The sequence below is a fragment of the Hippopotamus amphibius genome, chromosome 3, assembly GCF_030028045.1.
Source record: "Hippopotamus amphibius kiboko isolate mHipAmp2 chromosome 3, mHipAmp2.hap2, whole genome shotgun sequence".
Lineage (NCBI taxonomy): Eukaryota > Metazoa > Chordata > Mammalia > Artiodactyla > Hippopotamidae > Hippopotamus > Hippopotamus amphibius.
This window is the reverse complement of record NC_080188.1, coordinates 64,708,180-64,730,401: the sequence shown is the minus strand read 5'-3', so window position 1 is coordinate 64,730,401 and position 22,222 is coordinate 64,708,180. Positions and strand designations below refer to the sequence as shown.

Below are 22,222 nucleotides of genomic sequence, written 5' to 3'. Positions count from 1 at the left end.
CCGCTCAAGGAAAGGGGATTATACAAGGATGTAAGTCATTGGGATTAGTTTAGGATATGTTCACTACAATAGTTTTGTCCACTACAGCATGTGTGTGTGTATCTCAAAGATAGATTACCTTTTTCTATAACAATTTTAGGAACCAAATCCAATGATTGAGAAGTTAACCATTATTTCTAGAAATATATAAGTGAACATATGCAGGTATTGTGTTAGTTTAGGGGTAAACAATGAAGACAGTCCCTATAGTTGAGGAACGTATACTTCAATGGGGAAGACTACTATTAAAGACAAACAAACAAAAATCCTACACATATACAATTATAGTTTCCAGTAAGTTCTGAGAAGGAAAGGAGCAAGGTTCTCAGAAAAAGATTAATGAAGGAAACCCATTTGGGTGTTATGAGAGAGAATAAAAAGCAAAAAGTACTCTGGATTTGGTGATCATGACATGCTTCCTTAAATGTCATCCGACCACCTAAAGAATCTCTTGAAGTTATTCAAGAGGAAAGAAAGGGAACTTTAGGTAGGAAGAACAGTCATGCAAAGGTGTTGAGGCAGGAAAGACTAAGCCCATCTGAGAGACTGGAGAAGATCAGTGTAACTGGAGGAGATGCACTGTGGATAGATGAAGATGGGGAGGTAGAAAGGGGCTACAGACCTTGATGAGGATTTTACATTCATCCTGAGTGCAGTGGGAGTCCATTGAAGGGTTTTCAGTGAGGAAATGACAGGATCCAATTTGAAAACACTAATGGAGAAAAAATATTTTGCATGTTTTCTTTAACCTCAATAACTTAACAATTCTTGTCTGTTGTATACAATGTCTTTTTGTGAAGTTGTTGACAAGGTTTCCCTGGTAGTCTCTAGGGAAGGCCCTACTTAAAGTAATTGCTACTTAATCGTGTCTCATTTAACATTTTTAGAATACTTTTTTGGGCATTATAATTTCTGTGTCTTGGGCTTTTTCTTATTTTCTACTGATTGCATTTTTATTTTAGGGGCATAACATTGCAGGTGACATACTTCTATTCATATTTCTTATCCTAATTATGTTGAAAGTGTTAGAAAGAGCTGTGATATAAATAGCATGTTTAAAGTAAATTGACCTTATTTTGGAAGATTTCAGTGGAGAAACAAGAACTAAGATCTATATTTTTCCAGTATTATTCAGGGAATTCATGGAGTAAAATAATGTTTTCAGTTTCCTCTCAAGTAATAAACAGTATTTTTCCTGTGATTTTTATCTAATTAGTTCTAAAGCTGCATTTATATCTGAAAGCCTTCTGCAGCAACCTCATTCCCACACAGAATTCACTGTTGGCAGAAAAAGGACATGCTGCTGAAGTTTTTTTGCTACCAATTAAATAGCAAAAACCATCCCACTGAGAAAGCACAGACTAAACTTTATCTCATTAAGACAAAGTCCAGATGCCTTGTTTACTTGTGGTTGAAAATCAATGCCCTATTGTCTTCTAGAAATACATAATTTGCAACAGAAACAAGAAAAAGGAAGTATGCATGTGTTGCTTTGTCTAAACTAGTAGTTAAAATGCAAGTTTTTATTTTCAGATGAAATTTTAACAAATCAATAATAGTTTAGAATGATATAAACACTCAATGGGGAGAATCCTCTGTTATGGTAGAACTTTACTTACTGCCTTGTGCCTAGGCTGAAACTCAAATAATTGTTGAATCAGTGAATAATGAGTGATCGAATGAAGTTAGACCTCTGACTTGCAGCTATTATTCTCACTAATTTGGTAGACAGTTTACAGAATCTGGCAACGAGGATTGGGCAGGACTGGTATCACAATTGGGGGTGATCTTGGTTGCAACTTTGGTAAAATGCAGAACAGATTCAGTTACTCAGCAGTACAGAATACCTTTCATTAAAATTCTGGAGACATAATTTCTTATGATTACCCAAGTCATTTTGATGACCCAAGTAAATGGTTTTGATTATAACCATGGAATCCTTTATTTCAATTTGCATATGGTTAGAGATATAAATTTTCTTCCTGCCCTTTGGGAGCAAGGATGTATATTATCCACTGTAGCATTTTACATAGGAAGCAAAAAAAAGTTACATTTGGCTAGTTCTTATTGGGAAATTGTGTCCCAAGGGTGCAATAAAGATGCCAATTTTATGAACAGATTGTAGAACTAGACACATTGAATTATGAAGATGGAGCAGAATGCAGACAATTAATAATACTACTGCTCTAAAATATAGATGAGAGTTTCCAAGAAGTGTTTTTGATAGTTGTCTCAATGTTGTGTGATGAGATGATCTCTACTCTCTGCCTTGCTCAGCTAATTGAAATATGCTTTATTCCCTGAAGTCCATGTCTAAAAATTTGAAGGACAGTAGAAACTCAGACGTTGTTTCTTCAGTAGATGGACATTTGTCCAAACAACTGAATTTTAAGGATGTTGCTGGGCACATTGTATACATTCATGTCCTAGGTATCTGATGACATATATAGACAAAATCTACCAAAAGAGCTCCTTAAGTTTCTACTTATAGTGTATCCTGTACAGTGCACCTTTTTCTATTTTGGCAGAATGTACTTGGTGTTTATTTGAAAACTAATTGTTATCATAATGTCAAATGAAAAGTCAGGAGGGATATAAAGATAGTTTTTTCTTGTATGTGTAAACCATAATTAACTAAATCCTTTAGCTGCCTGAGTGTTTTCTTATTAACTTTTTTTTAATGTTACTGTTTAAAAATCATTAATGGAATGAGATTAACAGAAAAACAAATGTGAGTTCTCATGTCCATACTTATTTAGTTGAAAATAATACTGATTGGCAAAGATTTAAGTACATCAATTTATTAACCTTGGAATTTGGTAGACATTCTTACTTTGTGTAAAGCACTTGGGTTTCTCAGAACCATGAGTGAAACCTATTTTATAGTCATTGGAAACTTTCTTGCTTCCCACTTCTCAAACCTCTACTTTTCCATTCTGTGCTCTGCTCTTCCCCAGGGCACCCAGACAATACAGGTAGACTTCCCACCTTTCCTTTTCCTACCCCCGCTTCCCTGGCTCCAGCCTCCTGGCTTCCCTGTCTGAATGTACTGAACCCATGGGGTCTGCCATAGATTCTAGCAGGTGGTACATAGAAGTTTGGTGAATGTCAGTGTCTCTAAGGTCTTTGGACCTCAAATCCCTTATCTGTAAAACAGGCATAATTATAGTATTTACCTCACCAAGTATCTATGAAGATTAGATGAGCTAAATATAAACCAAATCAGTTAAATGCAACATGTGAAGCACTTAAAGCTTAGTGCATAGCATCATCATCATCATTAATCTTCTACAAACATAAATGCCCATTAAAGTGGAGTGTTCCACTAGGATGGCTATGATGAAAGATAAACAGCGTTGGGGAGGTTGTAGAGAAATTGGAATGCTTATCCATTGCTGGCAGGAATGTAAAGTGTTTCAGCCATTGTGGAAAACAGTTTAGCTGTTTTCTAACTTTTTAACTTTAAAAAGTTAAACATAGAATATTCATATCACCCAGAAATTCCACTCCTAGGAATATACCCAAAAGAATTGAAAACATGTGTTCATACAAATACATGTACATGCATGTTTATAGCATCACTATTGACAACAGCCAAAATGTGGAAACAGCCCAAAGGTCCATCAATGGATAAACACATTGTGGTATATACATACAGTGGGATACTATTCAGCCATAAAAAGCAGTGAAGACCTGATACACACAGTACGACATGAACCTCAAAAACATTATGCTAAGTGAAAGAAACCAGATATAAAAGGTCATATACCATATGATTCCATTTCTATGAAATATCCAGAGTAGGTAAATCCACAGGGATAGAAAGCAGAATGGTGGTTGCTAGGGTCTAGAGGGGAGGATAAAAGGGGGAGGAACTGTTATAATGAGTACAGGGTTTCCTTCTGGGGTGATAAAAATGTTTTTGAACTAGATAAAAGTAGTGGTTGTACAACATTATGAATGTACTAAAAAACTGAATTTTTCCCCTTAAAAAAGGAGGAAAAAAAAGAAGCTAAGAGTGGACCAAAACACTGTACAGAATAAAGTGCTATGATTTTCAAAAAAAAAAGTAGAGGTGTTTCCCTCTTTCAGAAGAGAAAATACAGTTCATCTCTCTTTTTTCTCATCTCATAGATTTAACAAATATTCCATGGACCCTTAGAAACATATATCCAACACTTTTACTTTATAAGTGAGAAAAAGGAGCTCCACAGAGCTAAAATATCTTTACAAGATCACATAGCTAGTTAATGAGTACCAGATCGTGAATCCAAGCGTTCTGATATCTGTGGGGTCAGCACATGTTTTCTACTCACAGAATCTCCTATCTCCTCCTTTCTTTGTAGCTTCCCAGGATTCTAAAGGCACAGACTCTCAGAGTCATATCCTGTGGGTTGATCTCAAGCTGAAACTCCTTGCCTTATTTATCAGTTACCTGTTTATAATAGTCTGCAGGTTATTTCCTAGGACTCTTACCATAAAGGCTGATTCAGGAAAATAAAGAAATTGCTTTGGGATGAAGTCAGAGAAACTGCGCTGCTCTAAAAGCTGCCCACATGCTCATTCCAGGTCAATAAGATGCAGAAACAGAGCCAGCTTCATGGGTGTGTCACCAGAAGCGTTGTGGACCTCAAAAGGGCCCCATGCTTAGTTTAATGCTCTGCTGTTGCTATCTTGAAATTTGTAGTATTTTTTGAATAAAGAATCCCATATTTTCATGATCTCTTGGCCCTACCAGTTATTTGCCCAGTTCTCTGAAAGTGGTGGGTCTTTTTGTGGTTAATCCCTTGGTACTCAGGAAACTTTAAATCTCTGCATGGAAGGAACTAAGATGCAAAACAAGACTATTAAACCCCTCAATTTAGTACTATAGATAAGGCGTGTATTTTCATTAAAGCAGCATGTTGCATTTTATTTAAAAGAGGGTTCTTTAGCTTTGATATGGCAGCTGAGAAGGAAAAAACCTTCTCTGAGACAGCTGTACCCTTTGACAGGTCATGGAGGACACTAAGACTTGGAACTCTACAGATTTAACCTGGACTAATTCCTCTTGAACTCTGTGTAAAGGGACTTTGTTCTGATTTTTTTTTAATGATGAATATAGTTTTATATATAAGAATAAAGTGGGGGAATGAATTGGGAGATTGGGATACCAAATTGTACACTCTAAATATATGCAGTTTATTGTATGTTAACTGTATCTCAATAAAAAAAGAATAAAGTTATTAGTGCTTTATTAGAACTTATGCAGAAGAAAAATTGCTTTACTGTGGTGATGACCAGCATTTTAACTATCCAACTGACTTAGTGACCCTGTTGGAAAAATAAGGCAGTAACTAAAAAAAAAATCACAGAAGTACATTGCTAAAAGGCAAATAACTTTGGATCCAGTTAGCAGTCAGTTAGCTTTTCAATGTAGACAACTCACAGAGCTCAAACTAATAGTCTACAGGGGGCCACTTTTACACTGATGTAAAGAGAGGCTTGGCCAAATGACCTGCCCACCGTGGAAGGCTCCTCCAAACCATTTAGCTCCTGGGCAGAGAGGAGGGCTGAGGAGGCAAACTGGTGGGAAATGGGGGGCTCACTGTGAATCTTTGCCCTTTGAATTAATTCTAGTTGACCTACTTGAGCAGTGATTGAGAAATTTTTGATTCAGTTTGCCCCGATCTATCCCCTGGTGAGCATGGGCTTGTTATTTTTTAATGAAACCATTTTCACAGCCTGTTGTTTTAGGTGTCAGCAATAGAAGAGAGTGAGGTTATTTTTTTGGTTCTTATTCTATTTTTCCATCAATTCTTCTAGTGTTGTTTGTGCTGCTGAATTGCTTTGAACCAGCATCTTTCTGCTGAGTGTATTTTCTAGCAAACAGCTGGATAACGCTAACAAAGGATAAAAATAATTCCAGATAATGACAGATGAGAAAAAATACGTAGCAAATACCTTTTTAGAATTATGACTGTATATTGTTGTCATCCCTTCTGATTTATGTAGAGAAATATGTTGGGAGGTACTTGTCCCAGTATTGAACTTTTCCCGCCCAATTCATAGCCTATCTCTGGAAACCAATGGAAAAATATTACTTTATATGTTTTGCTGTTAAGGTGAACACAGTTTTTTTACTCCAGTTTTCATCTTTTGGCAGTCAGAGTAAGTAAAGGTCAATCCTTGTCCTACCAAGAGGAGTTTTCCAATTAGAAACATTTTATTCATAGTACAAGGAGGGACTGACTGCACAGTTAGCTCCTCCTGGTTTGTGAGATTTCATTACCGCCTTTCAAAAATTGCTTTAGTAGGATTGAAGGTACCTTCACAAATTATTCATAAAGCTTCAGGAGTGGACAGAAGTCTCAGTTAGATGGTTAGAAAGCAGCTGGATACAGAAGTCAAGCTTAGCTAACTTTAAAAAATAAAACAAATGGAGTAGCAATACTGCAGAGAATAGCAAATTTATTTCACTGCGTCAGTATGAGCTTTGGTCCATCAAAGCACCACTAAGGGCAATGCATTAACAGTACTCAGTACAGGTTTGCAGATAAGATGTCCTTAGCCACCCAACCATACATCTTCATTTATTTTTCTATTTCTTAATGAAACTATCAGATAATAGGTTTTCAAAAGTGAGTGCCATTATCATAACTTTAATCTTATTTACATTCAAAACTGTCCTCCGGGGTTGATGCCTACAGGAGAGATGTATAGTAAGCCAATCTTTAAAAAACGAAGATCACGTAGGAATTGCTTTTTGAATTCTATTTTTTAAAGCATCTATAATTTATGGAATAGCTCGTTATAATAAAACATCAGAAAAATGACCATTTCAGGTTTTTAATTTCAAGTGAGTAAGTAATCATGGGAAGAAAGTATCAGTGTGCTAAATGTTCTCCACATAAACATGGTAAAATGATACTTATGTCCATATTTCTGGTGTGGGGGTGGACAGTTAAACCACAGAAATAATATTCTCATTCAATATTTAGACGCAACAAAAAAATTAAATATTTGAAAATGTTAATGGTGCCTAGTGAAACTTCCTAATCAAGTCCAGAGTGTCAATTGGAGTAACTGTAATTTAGAAAATACTCCAGGAGAACCTTAATAAGATATAAGAAGTGTCCTATGGGGTTATCACCTCAGCCCACATAGCTGCTATAAGCATTTTAAAGGAAGAGTCTTTTGCTTCCTTTCTTGATATCCTCCCCCCACCCCGATTCTGCCAACAGTGTTGTACAGCCAGGGAAGATGATCAGGTCACAAAAGTTCTGTCCTGGAAAATTCAAATTACTTACATTCATTCACTGTTTTATCCTTTGACCTTCTTAAAATAGTAATTCCTAATATATTGGTGTGGGGGAGATAACATTGCAGTCAACAGGCGTGACTGTTAGATTCCTTCTGAACCATCTAATTCCTCCATCTGTCCTACTCCCACCTTGCATTTTATCATCAAGTGACACATAATAGAAGAGCAGTTTAATAAATCTAAGCCTGTGACTTACTGTGTTTCCCCAAGGGTAGAGATCCCTTCTGTTTCTTTTCTCTTTTGTTTCCAGGTTAAAGGGTGCATTTGTGGATATCTAATACCATGCATGCTGATCTGAAGGAATGTCCCCAGGGGAATGTGAGATGTATATATCTTATTTATAGTCTCCTGGGAGAATTTTACTTTTAGATAGTCATGGCTAAATCAATATGGCCTAAGTTCTTCCGAACCAGTAATATATGTTTAGCCGAATTGGTTTATGAAATATTTGATAAATTGAAATTCTCTTTTTTTCTATCTTGTGACACTTTTAATCACTTGGCAGTGATAAGATTTTCATGGTAAAATAGTGTATTGGAAAAGTGTTTAGATAGTTCAAACTTTTAAAAATAGCTCTGCCAGTTGTTTAAATTTTCCCAAAATTTATACCATTTTTAGACTAATTAATGACTAATCATTTACTAGAATGCTTTCTTCTTGCCTAAAAATTGTACCAGTTATATAATTATTTTCTACTGACTCACAGAAAAAGGAGTAACTGCATAGTTACTCAATAACGAACCAGGTTTCTGGGGAGAGGAGGTTGTTCTTAGTTGAAAATTGGGTAAATTTTTAAGCAATTTAGTTCTTCTAGGTCTCAAAGATATAATTCTGTTAAAAAAAATTCATATATTTTTCAACTTACATTAAAAAATATTATGAGTACCTATTACAAAGCACTGGTTTTCCTCATGTAAAGAACAGGGCTCACGTCATAGTTTGTACAACATGGTAGTTGAAAAAGTTGAGGTTTGTTATCATTAAAACAGTTATAACACTGTCTACCAAATAGTTTTTATCTATATTTAATAGATATTCTCACTGAGTTCTAATAGTTTATGTATAAAGTGAGTGGTGCTGATAGTGAAAGAAAAGGCAAAGAGTGGAAAATATATTAGAAAGAAATGACAGTTACCTGACTGTCTAGCTCATCTCTTGCAAATGATTTAATATATGAAAATTGTTCAGCATAATTTATGCAATTGTCAGAAGATACAATATAATATACTAGAAAATGATTTAGATTAGTTGCAATCCCATGCTCCCCAGTTTTTAAAAATGCGTCAGTTTGGAGGACATTTAGCCTCTCTGCGTCTCAGATCTCTCCTCTGTAAAGGAGGGTTAAAAAGCCTGTCACCAGGTTGTTGTGAATTAAACTTGGAAGGTGCTAGGAAAAATGGAAAGCATGCTGTAAGAGTTAGCTTTTTAGAATCCATTTAGAATCACCCACTTTGAGAGCCAGAAGGAGCCTTTGGAGATAGTGAGCCTCCCCAGTGCCATTTGGGAAATAAGAGAATAGGCCAGGGCGGCAGTGACCCTTTGCTTCATGTCACACAGAACTTGGACCTCAATTTAGACCTCTTGACACACTGAGCCCTCTTATTTATTTGTGTGTTTATTTGTTTTGTTTGATTATATCTACTTTTTAGAATGTAGCCCAAAAGATAGAACCCCATTGGGGTTATTAAGTAGTTTATTAAGGGTATTAAGAAGTTCAAGCAATGAACTTTTAACTTTACCTTCTAGAACAGCTCTTTCCAGGAGAACTATAATGCACATGGAATATGTAATTTAAAATTTTCTTGTAGTCACACTAAAAAAAGTAAAAGGAAGCAATGTTAAAATTAATTTTAACTATTTTTAACTCAATATATCTAAACTATCTCATGTTATCAATATTTTAAAACTATTAATGAGATGTTTTACATTCTTTTTTTTAAGTAAGTCTTTGAACTCCACAACACATCTTAATTCACATGCTAAATTTTCATTGGAAGTACCTGATCTGTATTTGATTTCATAGAATTTGCAGTTGAAAAAAAAACTTTGCACACTCCAGCTGTTTCAGATACTTTTAAAAAATATCCTATTGCTGAATTAAATATCAGTTCGGTTTGTCAGTTACATTAGCCAGATTTTCAGTGCTCAACAGCCTTGTGTAGCTAGTGGCTATCATATAGAATAGCACAATTTCAGAAACCTGTGCAATGCTCTTAGTTTAGCACATCCCTATTTATGTGAGAGAAAAAAAAAAAAAAGAGTCAAAAATCCATCTATCCATCTACTTTTTTATTTCATTGACTAATGCTTTATTTTGTTATGCAAACACCTTCTCCATGCTTTCTGTAGTAAATACTTAGATTTTCCTTTTCATACTGACTGGTAAAACATCCATTATAAGAACTGATGGAAGATAAATGTTGGGAAATTGCCTTAACTGTGATTGTTAGTACTTGAATTGACCAGATTTCCTCTCCAACAGCTTTGAATGCTTTGTGGGTTTGTATAACTGTGTGCCCTGCTTTATAAGTACTTTCAATGTAACCTGCTTTGTTTCACTTGATTGCTCTAGTATGGTTAAGCACAAATGTTTTGGAATAATAACAGGCCTATCAAATTGCCAACTGGGAGATCCATGGAATATGCTGAGGGCAGCTTTTTGTAGCATTTCCTGTACCTGGCAAACCATTTTAGAAAAAAATGTTCAACTTCACAATCGATTCTTAACTGGCAGATCCTAGAAAACATTTTTTGTATGATATAAGACATTAGTTACCATTATTTTCTTATAAGTTAGTGTTCTTTGGCTGTGTAGAGAGATGGTAAAACAAAGGAATTGAGAGTGTGGCTCGTAAGTCAGGCTGGCTGTGTTTGTATCATGATTCCACTATTTATAAACTATATGAATTTGTGCAAAGTTACTTCACCTTTACAAGCCTTAGTTTTCTTATTCTAGAATGGAGTTAGGAATTGGATGTACTTACTAGAGAATCAAATGAGAATATATCCTCAGCCCCGTGCCTGGCACCGAGCAAGTGCTCAGAATATGAATTATTACTATACAGAACTAGTACAACTATAAGGCACTGTCACACTTTAAACCTGTTTCCAAAGGTTAAAAAGAGGAACAGCACATGCCATATGTGGCCGTGGTGAAGGAAAGTCAAAGCATATAAACCCTGAAGAGTGGAGCGTCAAAGTGGAGAGTCTCCAGTTTCATTTTTTGTTGTTTTTCTTTTCAATTAGTGTGCAGGTTCTTTCTCCCAAGACATAAAAGGAATTGTTCATCACTTTCACTGTGAAAATTTTGCTTTTCCTACCTGTTCCAAGATGACTAGTTTGCATCTGTTTTGAAACAAGACTTTATAAACAAATTCTCAAAAATGATTCTATGAATAATAGATCAGACTTTTATCAAGGTATGGTTTTATGTTCAGAAAATTATAGCAGAGATAAATATCATGAAGTACATTTGCTAGTTTTGTGTAGTGCCAGGTTGGTAAATTACTGTACTTTTTTGCTGTCCTGTTGTTGTTGTTGGTTGTGTTTTAATTTACATCATTCTTCATGTTCCTCAACTTCTATTTCTCAGAACTCTTTTCTGTATTATTATTATTAATGTGGCATGTGTTATGTTTATAGTGCTTGTATAAAAATAGATCATCTCTGTTAAGTAGTTTTCAATGTTTAAAGCAAATGTGCATACTCATTGACTATGAAAAATATCCTTCTGGAGCAAATGTAGAACCATCCATCTCTTGAACGGAGTTCTTATGGGCTTTGCTTATCTACCTGACTCCCTTGAAAACATAGCTTGGAAATCATTCCCGTACTTTTGGGAGCAGTCAATCATTTAAGCATTTTCTACTGAACAGCAAAATCCTTGAGATAATCAGGTTATTACAAGTAAAAATATTTTAGGAAAGGGGTCTTTGTCAGCTAAAGTGAAAACCTACACTGAACCAATGTTTAAGATGCATTATCATGTGCGGAAAGAAAATCTTACCTTGCTTTTTGACAGGGTTAGTTACAAAAGTTCATAGCCAGGTCAGCAAAGGAGGAAACAGGGTTTTAGAATATATTCAGCATTATTTTAAAAATATTGAGTTGTTAGCTTTGTATGTGGATGGAGCTTCAGAACACTTTTTTTTTGTTTTTCATTTTAAAAGTGGAACTGAGTCAGAAAGTGGCATAAAATTAGAAATCTCAGGATATTTAATTTGACACATGGCTGTTTATCCTTAAAGATACTGAATTTGAACAAATAGAGCACAATGTCGCGTAAAACATGAACGCGTTTTTAAAAATGTTATTTCTTTATGTTATAATACGTTTTTCTTCCATATTTGAATTAATATTCTTTAAATTTGACATTTTATTTATGTGAGGAGTGAAAGAGAAGTGAGTGCATCTAGAAGACCAGAGTTTAGATTAAACATTATCACAAATGTCCAAGCCTTGGTAATATACCTTGTATTCCATTGACATCTTGTGTAGGTTTCTAATCTTGGATTATAACCCATATGAATGTCTATTAAGAGCCACAAAAGATTTTCATGGAGAGGAAAAAAAAACTTTACTACATTAAATTAAGTATAAGAGGAGCATCAGATAAGGACATTTTGGGTGGGAATTGAGAACAGCTCCAGTTTGCCCTTCCCGACAAGGCAAGCACATAGTCATGGTGTCTCCTGTTATCAACATTTTTGTCCCCAAGAGAGACTAGCAAGTCACAGCCCTGCAGAGTTTGTCCTTTTTGTTAAAGAGGACATCACCACCAGGGAGACAGAGATCATCTCCTTTTCAAAGTATAAACAGGCATTAGATAGAGAAGGACAGAGGGCTTCAGAGAGAAACAGTGGAATGATCAAAGGCATTCATTATGCAACTGTACTCAGTGTGCTCAGAAGAAAGAAATGTTTGAGTGCATCAAAAGCTGAGTGCTATAGTGAGGAAGGAGATAAGACTGACAAAATATGGAGACATAAATGCTTGGCCAGCAATACATGCAAAAAGTGTATCTGGGCATAACAGTAGTGTCAAAGAGACCAGTTAGAGATTGGATGTAATAAAACCAGAGTGAGCTGGGGGAATGAAGAAACAGATGGAAGAAACATTAGAAAAATTACAGAGAAAGACACTGCAAGTTATGATGGATGATTAGAAATGAGTCAAGATGACTTTCAAAATGGGTACCAAGCAGTAATGGTGGCACCATTAATAGACTCTGTATGTAGAGAGAATGTTAGATGTCTTTAGAAGAGGACTGAGACTTCTTGATGTTTCAGCTTTGTATAAACCTGATTCAGCCCTTGACCAACTTTTTAGCTTGGGATTTTGCAACAATTGTCATCCTAATAGAGCCTGATTTTTCTCAGGTCATTACTAAAATATGGGCAAAGAAGAGAATTCTGGACATATCAGAACTCAGAAAGATATTAAATTAAAATAAAGACTGACATGGTGTATTTCTTAAATATGTGTGACTTGAGGTCCCAGGAGGACATTCAGGTAGGTTGTCTACTGGAGTTTGTTATCATGGGATTAGACCTTCAGCCTGTGGCCAGCATTGGAGATAAAGTTTGGATAGCCATTAGCAAAAGTAATAATTTTGTTGTAAGAATATAAGGATTTACAAGTTTATAAGCACTTTTTTGTCTCTTCTTTCTTGTGTAAAAACCATCTACTTGATAGCAATGGAAACTTCTGACACTTTTAATTGCAGAACCCTGGAATAATACACTATGCTATTAGAATTCCTCTTTATGTGTTCTATAGTTCTATAAAGTATCACTGAAAATCATTTGGCTTTAGTTCCTACTTGTTTAGTGATGATAAAAATGAATTTTAATGAAAATATAAATTTTTTACAAGAACAAAATGAAATTGAGCAACACAACATTATATATTCTTCTGTCTTCCTGCAAATTGTAATCTACCACTTTTATAGGTATCAGCAATTCAGCATATCTACGCAATAGGGAAAAAAACATGAGCAGCACAGTTTGTTTTCAGAGCATGTTTGAAATAAGATGAAGTCTTTATGTGCATGAAAAGTTTTTCTTTGAGAGTTTACAAAGCACTGAGTGAACAAATGATATAACCAGGGGCCATAATCATCCTAATGATTGAGGACATTTCACTTCACTCTGGGAGATCTCCCATTGCCACTTCCAGATGGGCTCCAGACCTCCCTCTGGGCATGGATGCAGTGCTAGGGAACTCATTACCCTTCTTCCCTCTTTAAACTCTGTTCTTTTTTTACATTCTTTGTCTAATTTATTGGTAGCACTAGTGGGCCAAGTCAGACACTTCACCTCTCTTCACCAGTATCCACATCAATTCGAAGATCTAAGCTTCTCAATTCGGCCTTTAAGGATCTTGTACGACTTTCTTCCTCACCTTCTCCAAAGCCAGTATTTTGGTACGAGCCTCCTTAATCTCTCAGCAGATTTGCAGTATCCTTCTGCCTACTTCTCTCCTTGTGTGTCTTCCACCCCTTCCAGTCCCGCCTCCACACAGCCGCCAGAATAATTATTTTTAAATGGAAATCTGGACCTGTCACTCTCCCCTGGAAAATTCCTTGTTGGTGTCTTGCCAGGATGTCATTCAGGTTTCTCGATTCCACCTGCCCAGCTCCCATCTACTCTCCAGCCTCTGTCCATACTTAGGCGCGCGAGGCCTGTGCTCCAGCTCCGCCAGCCTTTCTGTGCTGCCTCACAGCTGCTCCGTTGGGCCCTCCTTGTGGAACACAGCAAGCGTGGAGAGTGCCTTTACCCCCCTGCTGACCTACCTAGGTCATCCCTCAAGATTCTGCTAAACTGTAATCTCCTCTGACCTCCTCCCTTGTAGGCACAATTTGCTCCTTTCGTTTTAGACGTCTCTCTATTATTCCTATAATTTTAATTATTTGTCAATTTCTCCTTACATTTTACTATGAATTCTTTAAAGACTTTCCATAAGCACATTGTATACATGAGCCCAAGCACAGCACCTGATACGTAATACTTACCCAATAAATATTTCCTTCATGAATTGATTTAAGAAAGTAGGCAGAGATGGGCTTAATGTTGGGAAAATATTCAGTTCTCTTCTTAACCTTACCATTGACAAGCTTTCATATAAAGCTTATTGGAAAAAAAAATATGTATATATCCACACACACATATATATATATATCTGTATTGGGGAGGTATACAATTAATAATAGTTATATACAATAAATATTTGGGTTTGAAATATGCTACTTTAGTTATTACTTTCTTTTAGAGTAAATTATTTTTTTCAATACTCTACTGCTAATTTAATAAATGACACTTTATGAAATAAACTAGTTAATGCTATCTACAAAAGTGTATAGGGTACTAAAGAAAACAATGTTTGGAAAGAATCTAGTGCCCTTTTTAAAATGAAAGATGAAAGAAACAAATTCAAGTATCCTGACATAAAGAGGAAACCCATGGTCTTTTTGAAAATTAAGATGAAAAGTTTACGTGTACAGTTATTTGCTGGTGTAATGAGAATGTCCATGTCTCAGCTTAGCAAAAATTGGGAAGTTTATATTAAAGCTAGTTGTCATGCTTCAATTAAGTTAGCAAATATGAATGTCAATATTATCACAAATGCAATATTAAAACTGATGTTTAGTCGACTTGAATGCAATGAATGATTATATTAAGTCTAGTACTCCTTCATATTGAATAAGGAGTAAACAGCTTGTTTTCCTTATCACAGAAATCTCTTGGTGTTCTGTTTTTTAGTATTTATATAAATAAGCAGTTAGAAAAAGGTAAACAAACTCATCATTAAGTTGTTGTGTTAAATCAGTAAAGTGATAATTGAGTCTTAACATCCAAAACAGAAATCTTGAGGATAACTATTATGGAAATAGTTTTTAAAAGGAGAAAACATTAAATCACCCAAAGAGGTTTAACATCCCACTATTTTTATGTACTGAACAAAAGCAATAAAGAAAATCCATTCACATAGAGTTTACAGTACTTATCCTTTTATAACTGTTTATCAGTTTGAAAAAGATGTCTAACTAAAGGTAAAATATATATATATATACCCACACACATACATACACACATATATATATCAGATAATTTGCATGTCTTTTTTTGAAAGAAGAAAAAATGAGAATGTGTTGACAATTTAGCTTCTTTTTCTTCATCCTCTTCTTTTTTTGGTTTGTTATTTTCACGCTTATCTTCCACTTTGATATTGCATTAAGCTTTGGCAGCATTGTTTATTGTGTATTCTAGGGATGCTTCCTGTATAGTCTCTGTTATCATATCCTGCTAACAATACAGTAAATGGAAATTTGGGAAAAGCAACAGTAGGAAATGCTGTGTATCTGCAGTAAGTTAATCAAATTTAGACACCCCAAACCTAACACAGCCCACAAGACTGATAGCCAGAATGCTACAGTAAATTGTTTCTTAGCAGGAAATCTACAGTACCAGTGTAATTTAGACAATGGAGCATTTGACAGCTAACTCATCAAAAGCAGTGCACCCTGAGGAAGTTGCTCACTTTTAGTTTTACATTTAGCCAAACATTGGTAAAGCAGTGGCCAATAGGAGAATCTGTTTAGAATCAAACTATGGCAAGGCTAGTTATCCTGTTGCCAAAAGTAGACATAAGCAGATAAAACGAGGGTGAGTCAAAAATTATCCACACTGTGGCTGTAGAATTTATTTTAATTACCTTTTAGAAAAGACAAATGCATCATTTTTTGACATATTCTTCTTGCTTTTCAATACACTTTGTCGATCTGTCAACAAGCTTTTGTTTTAGGCTGAGCTGCGAGCCACGAATGCACCACTGTCTTCACTTCTTCACATGGACAGGCATCCGGCTCCTTCTTGATGGCTAACACTTGTGTGACCTTCCTTGAACTTCTCTATCCGTTCATACACACTTCTTCACGACAAAACACTTTCTCCATACTGCACACAAAGTCTTCAATAAATAATGGCACCAGTTACACTCTCAAACCACGAAAAGCGAGTCACTGCACGCTGCTCTTCTTTCGTGCAAATCACAAGTGGGCCATCCATTTTTGCTTGCACCGCAGTTACAAATGAACTGATGTAATACCTTCACACCTGCACAGCATTGACTGGGGAGACAGTAGCCTTGAACAGAAAGTGCTCATAAGACTGTGCAGTCAACTGAAGTTTTAATATAACCGGCGTGCGAATAATTTTTGACTCACCCTTATAGATTAGTCTACCTGGGGACCCTACACTATGTACTTAGCCAGATTAGAAGATGGGTCATCTATGCCTTATGAATTCCTTTTGAATGCCAATTTGCTCATATATTAATAAGCATGATTAAAAGCTAAGCTATTATCCGTTCCCAAAAGATTGAATTATGCAAAACGACACAGGATAGTCCTGAGTTGTCTCTCATGCAGTGTACTAGAAGTAATCAAATAAGCAAGATGATGTTTGTGACTTCAAAGAAAAGAGAACTTTGGAGAATATGTTCATAATGTTTCTATATGGAAATTTATCTTATATAGTGGGCCAGAAAGTGGTAAAATATTTAAAGTGGATAAAGATGCTTCCAGTTCCCAAATTTGGGAGAGCATTTCTTTGAATGTGAGCTTTTTATGTTTTACCATATTAAGCAAAGTATACAGAGTTATTTCACATGCCCCACAGTTATCACCTATTCTTTTCTGCTTAAGAGAAGACTTCAGGTTCAAGATCCCTACTCTGTATCCCAACTTGCTATAAGGAAAGGCCAGAGATACCAGTCACAGCGGAGTCAGGAGAGAGAGCGAAGCTGTGAGAGGAAGAAAGTCACTGATGGCTGTGACACCAAACCTGTTGTCATATCTGCCAGGCAGTATAAGTGAGAAGAGTGATTCACTGAAATAGGTTGTACTAACCAGGCCAATGACCTCCTGCCATCAAAAGTAGAACAACAGAAAAAAAGATGTTTGGAGAAATTAGAGAGAAAAAAACCTTTTCTTACAACTGTAGATCTTATGAAATCCCTATACAGATCAAGCATAACTGATCGAATTTAATTTTTGAATTGAAATGTGCTATAATCAAGAAACAGTGTATTTCAAGGCTCAGAAAGAAGAAAAGGATATAATATATCTTGTTTTTCATTCTGATATGGACCACATTTTGAATAATAATATTCAGATTTCCTTTGTTTAAAAAAAAAAAGTAGAACCAAGAACGTGTGTTTAGGAATAAGAAGCTAAAAGGAAGTAGCATTGAAAAATTGAAAAACTTTTAAAGACCAACATGACAGTGGACTGCAAGGCTGAAATTATAACCCAAGGAAATGTGACCTTACATTTTACATACTAAACACAAAACCTTTGTTACATGCATAAGCCATCAAAGAGTAGGTAAAAAAACAAATGCAAGAATAAAAAGTATTATAGAAGCGTGACAAACAGTTAAAAAGAAAAAAATGTTACTCTTCTGAGTTGTGATATTTGTAATTTTTTTCAGATTTTCAATTTATTAGAGTTTCTTTTCTCATTCTAAATAAAATATCCAATTTGTATGTAAATGTATATGCATGATTTTGGATTCTTCTTCTTATTGGGGCCTCCTAAATTTTTAAAGCTTAGGTGCCACAAAACCTGGACATATTCCTGCAGGTCAGAGATGATGTCCCTCGTAAAAAGTGCTGACACTGAACTTTGAAATAGGCCACTCTTGACCTGCACCCACTCATTGGCATCAATTTCACATTGTCTGGGAAACCTGGAGACTAGATTCTCACCCAGCTTTGTCTGGGGCCCCTGAGCTTCTGGATGGATGCTTTAGCAACCCTAGAGTGTGGGCTTTGTTCTTTTCTTCTAGTAACACACTCGTACGGACAACCTGCTCCTACCCACCTCACACGCATACACGCACACTTATATTCTGGGGTTGTGTCAACAGCCAATCACTGTTAAACTGATAGCATGTTAGCATGCGAAGACCCCATTGTCTGAATATCTTAATAATTTTGTAAATTTATAGTTTTTATTCAATGCTTTAGTAGGATTTGGGTTTTTTTTTAGTTTGTTTCTTTGTTTTAATATCTAGGCACATATGTTGCCATTTAAGTAGTTGGTAAGTGTATATGCAGTATTTTTCACAATTGTTCCAATTCTCCATTATTGACAGTAACATACTTAAAATTTAGAAGTAAAGTATCAGATCATTAAGTTGTACAATTTAATCTGATGTTCTAATATCTGAGCTTTCGACATAGTCTTCAAAATTTTAATTACTTTTTGTTAAAGTTAATGCTACCCAAGATTACTGTCTCACAGTCAGGGATATATGGTGGTGGTGGTCATGGAGTAATTTTTATTTTTTGGTGGGGAGGAAGTTAAGAATGGCATGTTTATTTGAAATAAGATAAAATAGGAAGATGTAAGAATAGGAACAGTTGCTCCTTCCACTTCTGCTTTCTTCTAGCAACATGGCACCCACACAGGCATGTTTTCCTTTTACAGCAGATCTGCTGTGGACTTCAAGCCGTTCAGCACCTTCATGAATAATTTCACAGAAATGTACAATCAACACATCCAGCTCCATGATGTTGCTCTTCAAAGTGGCTCTCTTAGCAGCACTATTATGTTCAATAATGATGAGTGTTCATATTGAGAAGCAAAGCATAGATCTCTTTCTGTGCCCATGAGTAATTCAAGTTGTGCCTTGTTAGAGGATAGTACAATGAAAGTTTTAAAAAACATATGATTCTAAAATAAAAAGCTCATTAGAAATCTATAAACAGTAATGATATCAGGTATTAGGATTTAAAGGTGTTGAAATCCTAAGTGGCTTGTTTTCTGGTTTTCTTGTGGACTGAGTTAAATCCTCTCTCATATAAATTACATACATAACAAATATTCATTACAATGAAGATTTAAAATTGGCATGGTAAAATTGAACAACATATGAACTTTTATATTTCACTTGTCATGTGGTCCCTGGGAAAGAGATCTTTTCTTTAATGAGGTTAAGTTAATTAAGGTGGGCTCCCTGCTATTAGCTACATGCAAAATCGGAAGCTAAGTGCTTAATAATAAAATTAGAAATGATCATTTAATGAATTCTGAATAAATAGTGTGGTTTTACTCAAGGACATTCACAAAAGGGAGTTGTCTGTCACATAGAAAGAAAGGTGAGAAAAATAGCATCTCTTGGCAACTCTAGAGATTTAGTTTGCAGGGTTTTTTTTAATGTCCACTTTTAAAAAGTTATCTTAAAGATGGTTACATAAGGAATATAAAGGTCTTAGACATGAAGAAAAACAGTAATTTATAATCATAATTATATTAGTGATTTTGAGTGTTCTTTATAATGTATTGTTTATATTCTGCCCAAATTTGACCATGTTAATGAGACATAGAATACAAATTGATAAACTTTATTTTGTTTTAAATAAATTTAAATGTTTATATTATTTTATTTATTAAAATCAAAGTAAGCTTAAGAATACATTTGAAATACTTGTAAAGAAACCAGATATGCAACTATAGCTCAAATGAAAATTGGTGCATGAGAAAATGGGACCAAATATGATTACTTTTCATTGAAGAGAGTTAAGTCAACATGGAGGGCATGAAAATAAAGTAAGGAACAAAGAGAATTAACAAATCAGAAACTTTAAAGAGAATATTTCAGAAAGCTTCCTAATGGAGGAGGAGTAGAATGACAAATGCAACAAATGCTGTAATAACATATATGGTTTTTGTCATCAAGCCACAAGTCTTTCAGGGACTGCTCAAGGCTCCTGTCCTTCTAGTGGCCCCATCTAAGGACCTTCCCTAGGAGTAGCTGACAGAACTAACAAAGACAGGCGGCAGGGCTGCCATCTTGTCACCTCCTTATCTTCTGCCTCTGCTCTCTGAGATTCCTTATCATGCCTCAGAAGTGCCAAGTCCTTGTTACTCTGTTGGCTCCTGAGCACTGATCTACCACCATGTGAAACTAAATCATGTGAAACTAAATCCAAAATTCCACAAGGAATGGGGTCAACCTATCAGTGAAAATAATAGCCCATTTGAGCACTTCTTTCTCTGACCGGAAGGCAAGCTCTCCAGAGTCCACTGGGGATATTTCCTAAAAACACTTTGAAAGCTCACACATGTGTGCCGTGATTTTTTTAGAAAGCAGGATACTCTGTTTGGGGAATAGGAAAGCCTCTGCAACAATGAAAAATGGTAGAAACAGGAAAGATCCATGAGCATGTCCAGAGAGGTGTTTGCATAATGTTGTTTATGTTTTCTAAAGCTTAGATAATTGCTCATTAAAGACTTCATGGAGTTTATAGAAACAGTGCCTGCTACATGATAGCCACTGTATGGCATAAACCTATTTTAGCAAATTTTCCGATAGTGCACAGCATGCATCTGTGACTGAGACAAAAATCAATGCTTATGGATTTAACAGTGTAATCCTATCACTTGTTCTGTGAGATATGATTTGAAATGTAAAGTACGTTAAGACTTAAGTGAACTTGGAGGCATGGAGTCTCTGGGGTGTTTCTTAGTATCCTATTTATTATTGATCAGACTATTTCTTTATTGTCTCTCTTCTCTTGGCCCCAGTTATTCTTCTTTCCCTATTCACCAGTAGCTTTTAAATTATGTGTACCAGAGCCAATAAACTATCCTCAGTATGAATATTTACTTCCTACTTTCAAAACAAGGAATAATTCCTACAGTTTTCAAAGCAAGAACATTATAATGTGACCGATTAGGTTAAGTCTTAAAACAAAAATACTACTAAAATGTTAGGTGAAGTTTCTAAGTTTTATCAAGGAATTTTAGTGTTTTCTCTAGAAACATAAAGCGAAGTAAGTCAACTACTTTTAAGTAAACTTAAATAACCCTAAATTATCGTTTTATATTTATAGGAAGTTCTTAATGTAAAATTTGAGAAATTATGGGTAGTAATCTAATTAAGATTTTAAAAATGAGATGCTTACCTCACATTTACTATGAAAGAATAATTACAGTTTAAAATAGTCATAGCTACCTGGAGTCATTCATTCATTCATCCATTCATCCAAGAAATATTTATGGGAGACCTGATGTTCCAGGCACTGACAGGAAGTGGAACAAAGCCTGCAACTGTTAATGATATTCTAGTAATTCCTCATAAGCTTTGTACCGGAGGCTACTACTAACTGGAATTTACAAAAGTCATGTTTGTAACACGCAAAAAGTTTGACTTTCTTTTTGCTCCTGAAATGATCATTGGCCATAATAGCCTTAGGGTATCATAAAAATTGTTACAATTACATAGGCTTTTATCAGCACTTTAACCTGATTTGAGATAAAATTCTGCCCAGTTTAATAATATGTTCCTTCCATTAATAGATTATATCTCTGAGTATCTGACTTTTAGTCCCTGTTCTGAAAGTGGGTTATATTTTCCATTTACTGTATTCTTTTAATATGGATGATTCATTTGCAAACTAATCCCAGTTCTAAAAAGTATAATTTTCATTTTCATCAGAATATTCTTAATTTAGGGAAAAGCATGAACTGCCAATGAAAGTTAGGCCACCATCTACATAAACTACTAAATCTTGAGTTTAACTAGGTGGCTTTGAGATGTAGGCAAGAGAAATGAAAGAAAAAAATATAGATTTCCCTACAAGGTAAGGTATGAGTGAAAGTCATTCAGAACACTTCTGTCCAGACTATGTATGAAAATAATTATGGGGAAAAAACCTGTCCCATTGGTGTGAGCTCTTCTTGCTTGGGTGCATGTGTATGTATTTAAAGCTTGTCACTTACTTAGAAGGAATCCTGAATTCGATTGGATAGTATCTGCTTACACATGCAGTCTGAATGTTTTAAAAGTTATTTTGTCTTTAAAAGAGCAAATC

At 35.3% G+C, this 22,222-nt stretch overlaps 1 protein-coding gene across 1 annotated transcript in view; it reads left to right on the top strand.

The window, feature by feature from the left end:
* The window catches only part of UNC5C (unc-5 netrin receptor C), a 377,961-nt gene that overhangs the window by 137,799 nt on the left and 217,940 nt on the right, over positions 1-22,222 (top strand). The gene's annotated exons all lie outside the window — the stretch shown is intronic.